Raw genomic sequence first — 6,651 nt, 5'->3', positions numbered from 1 at the left:
ATGAGAGCTTATATTTCAAGGACTATCACAGAGAGCATGGCAGAAGACCAGCATGGATCAGCAAGGAACACCTGATTGACCTCAACCACACAAAGGAAGACCACAGAAGCTGGAAGCAGGGATAAGGAAACAGTAGAGAAGCACTACCCAAACCTGCAGAGATGGAGCTGGAAGCTCAACTGGAACTGGAACTTATGAGGGATGTGAAAGACAGCCAGAAAGCCTTCTATGAGTACACTGGCACCAAAGGAAGATGAAATAAATACGGGTCTACTCAGCAGAGATGGAAAGATAGTGACAAATGATATGCAGAGAGGCAAGGTACCCAATATTGGTTGGGTAACATTACCAACAACAGAGGTAAGATCAAGTGAAGATGCAGTTAAGTCATACAGACAAACACAAGGTCAAGGGGGCAGACAGAATGAACACAAGGGTGCTGCAGATAATTTGGAAAAGGGAGACAATACCACCATCTTGAAGATGGGAAAGAAGGATGATCTACAAAACTACAGGCTTATCAGCCTCACCTCATGTCCTGAGAAATCCTCCATAACAAACTGTGTGCTTACAGAGTGCACACCCCATACATTTCTGGACAACAGTGGCATGAAGAAAGGCTGGAGGATGGGGGTACACTTCAAGGGAATACATGAACAAAGGGGATGGCAAGAACTGAATAAGGTTCAGCTTTGGTAAACAGACTTCTGCGTCTGGGATGGACTAAATTAATGAAGGACTACAATCTTGGTGTTTCCTGGGTAGAATGCAGCTTTGCAGAATGCAGGACCTGGGTTTCTGTGTGGAAAACCAGTTGAACTGGAGGAGTCAGCAGTGAACCCTTGCAGCAATAAAGGCCATCCACCTGCTTGGGTGGATTAACAATGGGACAGCCAACACTTCAAGCAGTGGATTTTGTGCCCCACTCAATTCTTGTGAGATCAAATATGAAGTATTGAATTCGGCTTGGGGATTTTCAGTACAAAACACTGAGTTACCTCTGGGACAATACAGAAAGATGAAGCCAGACTCTTCTCAGAAGTGCACAGTGGAGGCAGGAGAAGCAATGGATGCGAGCTGGAACATGGGAAAATTCTTTCTAGGTACAAAGGAAATATTTTTGTTTAACAGTGGTCAATCACGTAGACCAGGTGTCTCAAGGACCTGCAGGATTTCTCGGAGATACTTAAACTCAGCTGGACACTAGCCTGAGCAACCTGATCAGAGTGTTTTTCACATCAACCTTGGGTGAAAAGCAGCTGAATGGTCTCTGGAGATCCTTTTCAACTTATACTTTACTATGATTCTGTAGAAATGCTTAAGACAAATTTTATGTTTGGTGGAAAACAGTGGTGGTGGGAATTGTGTTCATAGTGACAAGGATTTACTTTAATTCTGTTGTAAAATTGATCTCCTCTATATCTAACAGTTAATAGAAAATATATCGTGATTCTTTTGAGCAGAATGCATCACTTTAACAATTAGATCCCTAGACAGCATTAAATCTGTGATATTAAACTCTGCTAAGCTCTTTCAGAATGCTGACCATCTAGAAGCTAGTGCCTGTATAGAATATATTTTTTCAAATACCCTGTATGATTTTTAATAAGACTTTACTATATACACTATAAACAGAATACTAAGAAATTTTAAAATTTAAAGAAATTAAAAGACTGTATTCCAGTCTAGTCTTAAACAGTGTTTTACTAAAAAAAAAATTTACAAATAGCAGCCATAGCAAGGATTTAGGGTAATAAAAGAATCTAAATTACAGAGCCATAGCCAAAAGTGTTAAACTAAATGTTACAAGAAAAATTAAAACAAACCTAAACCAATGCCAAGCATGTCCTAAGCCTTCTGGGGCAGAAAGAGAAAAAGCAAAGGAGTGCATTTTTCAAGTGAATGAAAATTATTACAGAGCATTTTTTTAGGTACATAAGCACAGTCCTCTAAGATCAGAAGTAATCTTGATGTAGCTAAGATGAAGGCCTTAAAGTTGCATCAAGAAACAATGAGTGCATTCTTAAGTACACCATCTAAGTACAAATTAGAAAAGCAACCATACAGTTGCTTTTCTAATTTGTTCATTCTGTTAAAAAAAGAAATAATCCTGACTCCTGAGCCTCCTCTAGTGTTCTAAAAATAAAAGAAAGTCATGTATACTCAAGTCAAAGTAGAGCAAAGTACAGAATAGTTGATGAATCTCACCAAGGAGGTATTCTTTAGCCTGTACCTTTTTTCTTCTTAACTTTCATGGCGCAAAATGAAAATTTTCCAGCTGGGTTCATATCCCCATGTTTCTCTGTGGTTTTCACTTGTAAAAAATGTAACAAGTTAGTACTGCATTTTAGACAAATACTAGCCGTAGTGTTTGAATATACAAGAAGCAAAGCAGATCCTCCACTCTACATATTTCTCTCTTGGCAGTTAGCTAGTTACATTTATCTTGATTGTGCTCAGTCATCAAAATTAAAGAAAACATTTGTTAAGATAGTTAATATTATTTACCTGAGCCTTGAATAATCTATCTGATTTTGCTAAGTACCTTAAAAGCATACCACACTCTAATATTTCTTTCATATTTCATTATATATCTCATCAGTTTTTTCAATATTTATTTTCCAGGAAGTTGTGTGTGCAGTTGCAACAGTATTGAATCAATACATCTTTTTATCACTATACACATTTTAGTGCCAATTTTAATTCTGCCTCTTTTTTTTTTTTTTTTTTTTTTAATTACTTCAATAGAAAAGCAGTCAGATATTTTACATCTACATTAAGTTATAGACATATGTGCAAATACATATATAATTCATACGGAATTGACACTTATATTCCTTGCATGCTCACTTTTAGTCTTCATGATGAAGGATACAAAATATGAGGGACTATGTTTCTCAGAAAATAAGGAACATTAATAGATTGCCATGTATCCTATATGGTTCTGATAATGTCATTTGAATGAAGGCATATTCAAAAGCCATCAAAATTATTAAAATCACTTTTTTTTAACATTCTTTATTTTCCATTTTCTACACTGCAAGAGGTATCAGCTTAGATTCTTATATAACATTTAAATATAACATTTTACTCATCCAGACACAGAGGAAGGAAATATAATCCTGCCTTTATTTGAATTTAGGAGAAATTAACCCCCTCCCCGAATCCCAAATCCAACTAAGAAATAACATAATTATAGAACTATTCTCCTTGCTGTACAGTGGGGAAATCAATATGAATTCTACTGAAGTCTTTGCAGCCAAACTACAGAAGCAGTAACACCATGTAATGTGTAATTAAACAATCATAGTTTCATGTTTCTCATGGCAAAGCTACAATTTATCAAAGCAAGAATTTGGAGGAGTCTAAGTCCTTTTTCTTCTCTTATGAAACTAAATGTTTACTTTTAATCCACTTCCATGTAAAAAGTGATTCCCTAAAGTCACAGTTAGCAAGAAATAACAAGTGTAATTTTTTTCCCAAGAAAAAGAAGGGAGGAAGGAACATTATCAACTGCTACTTTGATATGAAAGGGCATCTGAACTGAAAATAATTCATGGCTAATTCAATGTGTACTCAAGGTCAGAGGAAGCCTGTTTTTAGAGTTTTAGCTATGATGAATTTACACTTTATCTCCTCCCAAAAGTTAAAAACAGTCTTACATTACCTTGAAGTAACAGTGGGGTTAGCTTTAAAATACTGTTCTGTCTGAATTTCAGGCCAGGTGGCCAAAAAGATAATATGATAATATGAACTAAGATAATATGAACTTTAGGAAAGAATTTCCTACTCCTTCATGCTTTCTGAGCTGATTCATTGTCTCCGCCTTAAAAGCTGACAGGTTAAACAGGAACCATACTGGGGGGGTGGGGGAGAAGAAGAAAAAAGAGTAGAGATTATATTTTTATGCAACACTGTCATGTCAGAAAAAAGGTTCAGGTTGCCAGCCTTAAATCCTGATATGTCTGGGGGTGCTTGAGGCTTAATACTTCAGGAAAGGTTCTCAGACCCATGACTGAGCCATGATACCTTGTACCTCCCCCAGAGAGGAGCTGGGGTGACTAAGAAATGTCAAGCAGTTTCAAAGTCATAGCCTGTCTCATCTATAAATTTCAAATTGGGTGTTCTTTTTGAATGCTTAATTCTCTCCAAAATCTGCTGGAATTTTTAAGAGTACATTTAAATTTTTAAACATTTTGTAAAACTTCTGGAAAATAAAGAAACAGTGTGTGTTTAAGATATTAAGCTAGCAATATTTCATTAGAAAAAAATCAGCAAATTTTATATGAGGCAAGGAAATAAGTCTTCTGGAATAGCAATCAACAAATTCAGATAAATATTTGATGTTTAGTGTAAGTAAGGTTATTGATTACAATCAGATTTTCACATTTGTGTTTCTTGTTTAGCTCACAAATGGCTAGCAAAAATATTACCAGGTTTTCTTTTCAGGATGAAGTTTATTATTTGTTGCATTGTGTAATAGAATGCTATTCAATTCAGTGAGTGATATTTGGCTTATTTTTAATGTTTTGTTGCTATAATAAATATTTAATAGTAGAATAATAAATGGGAAAAATTAATTGCAAACTGCATATTTCCAGCATAAAATTTTTGAAAGTTTGAAGACCTAATAGGAATATTCAGTTTGAGAAATCTGGTTAATTGAACGTGGATCCAAACAGATGCATTGGTCAAGGTATATAAATCAAGAGAAATGGATCTGAGCAAATTATTCCACCTGATCTGTTGCTTCCTCATTACAAAATTAACAGAGTAATGACCTAATACACGTGGTAGACATAGATTTCTTGATGTACCTGAGAACTGAAGATGAAAAGATACCCCAGAGTCTTATCAGAGTCAATGATAAGAAAAAGATTGGTTGACCTATTACATCTTGGTAGATAAGGATAAATTCTGTAACCACTGTGACCACCCACATTGCTCCTACTTTGTAGCAGTGAAAAACAGAGCAAAGCCAGTCCTTCTGTTTCCACAGCCATTTTTCTTGCTTATTACAGTGAACACAAATCATTAAAGCCAAGTTTTTCTGAGAACTTTCAATGTGTTCATTCCATTTCCCCTCTCTCGTCCTTACTTTTCCTTTGCTACTTGATGGGAAATTGCATATTTTCTGAGGTTGCTTTCCTAGAATGTCTGTGACTAGAGAGCAAAAGTGGGAACAATATACAGTTGGAGCAATGAAGCCCATCTTTATTGCTGGGAAGGTAAAAGTGAGGAAATGCATGAACTAGAATTGCTCTGATAGTATGTTTTGGGCAACTACGTTCTATTCTGCAGTATGGTCATCTGCCCCACTGAAAGAACACAAGGAAGTGTAGTCAGAGGGATACTGGATTGGAAGGAAGGGGTAAGGAATAATCTAGTCCAGGCGAAATATTTTCAGCTAAATATCAACAGAAAAGTTAGAACAGACCATTTGAATTGAAAAGGACCTACAATGATTATCTCATCTTTTGCATACTGCAGCAACTACAGCCATTGCACTCAAAATGAGACCAAGTCATTTTAAAGAGAGTATGTAGGAAAAGAGGGCACATTTCCCTTTGTTCAGGTTTCAGATGCAGAAAATGCATTTGGTTTCCAGTTGCCTAAAATATATCTCATCAGTGCTAACATACTGTCTGGACAATCAGTAGCAGACACCCACTACAGCATCTCCTTTGTTTTCCACCCTCCTAATCCTCACCCAGAGGATCTCAACCACATCCTCAGTAACTGTAAGGGCAATGTAATCAAACCTCTCCCTTAAGTATAGTGTGATACCTCCACCTTACCTGCCCTGCCTATCTCTCCTGAAGAGGCTACAGCCCCCCATCCCACCTCTCCAGTCCTGGCATCCCTTCCACCAAGTCTCACTAAGATCTAGTGTATTGTAACTCTGGGGGTTTACCAACACTTACAGTTAATCCTGTCTTTTTCTGATGCTGACTGCATCTGTGTACAAGCACTTCAGGTATGCTTCTGAGGCCTCAGTGCTCCTGAGGGCATTGAAAATGTTCCCACTAGCATTGGCACACCCAGGCAATGTGATGCCAACCATTGGCTTACCTGCTGCAACCCTGTTGGTATCCCCTTCCCCCACTGTGCCTAGTTTAAAGCCTGCTTTAGGGATCAGTACTGGTATCTTATGCCAAAAGATCCATTTTCTCCACCAGGACAAGTGATCCCTGTCAAATCCCAGGTTAATTTATCCTATCAAGTTTCTTCAATGGTTTAAAGCCCCAAAGTTTTGGTGGAGATAAATTTCATATCATCCACTATAGTAATGGATGCTGATGACTTCAGCTTTCTAATACAAAGGTAAGACCTCAGCAGATAGAAATATTATAGCTGGACAAGACAGGTAATGATGCTTTTCATTTCAGGTGATATGCTGGTCTGAGCAAGCTATGTCTGAGGAGAATATGTTAGCTAGCCTTTTGGATTTGGCAAAGTAAGGAAGTTATGTTACATTATCTAACTACATTTTATGTAGCTATGAAATCCCGTCACCTGCAGAGACACATGTTATTTGCACTGTCTTAAAATGCTACCCAAACTTCGGGCTTTTCACACTGGAGATGACAGATTATTAAAAAATTAGATTTTACCAGTTTTCTTGCATGTGAACTGAAAGAAAGGAGCCAT

This window comes from Parus major, chromosome 2 (assembly GCF_001522545.3).
Source record: "Parus major isolate Abel chromosome 2, Parus_major1.1, whole genome shotgun sequence".
In the NCBI taxonomy this organism is placed as follows: Eukaryota; Metazoa; Chordata; class Aves; order Passeriformes; family Paridae; genus Parus; species Parus major.
Note: the sequence above shows the minus strand (reverse complement) of the source record.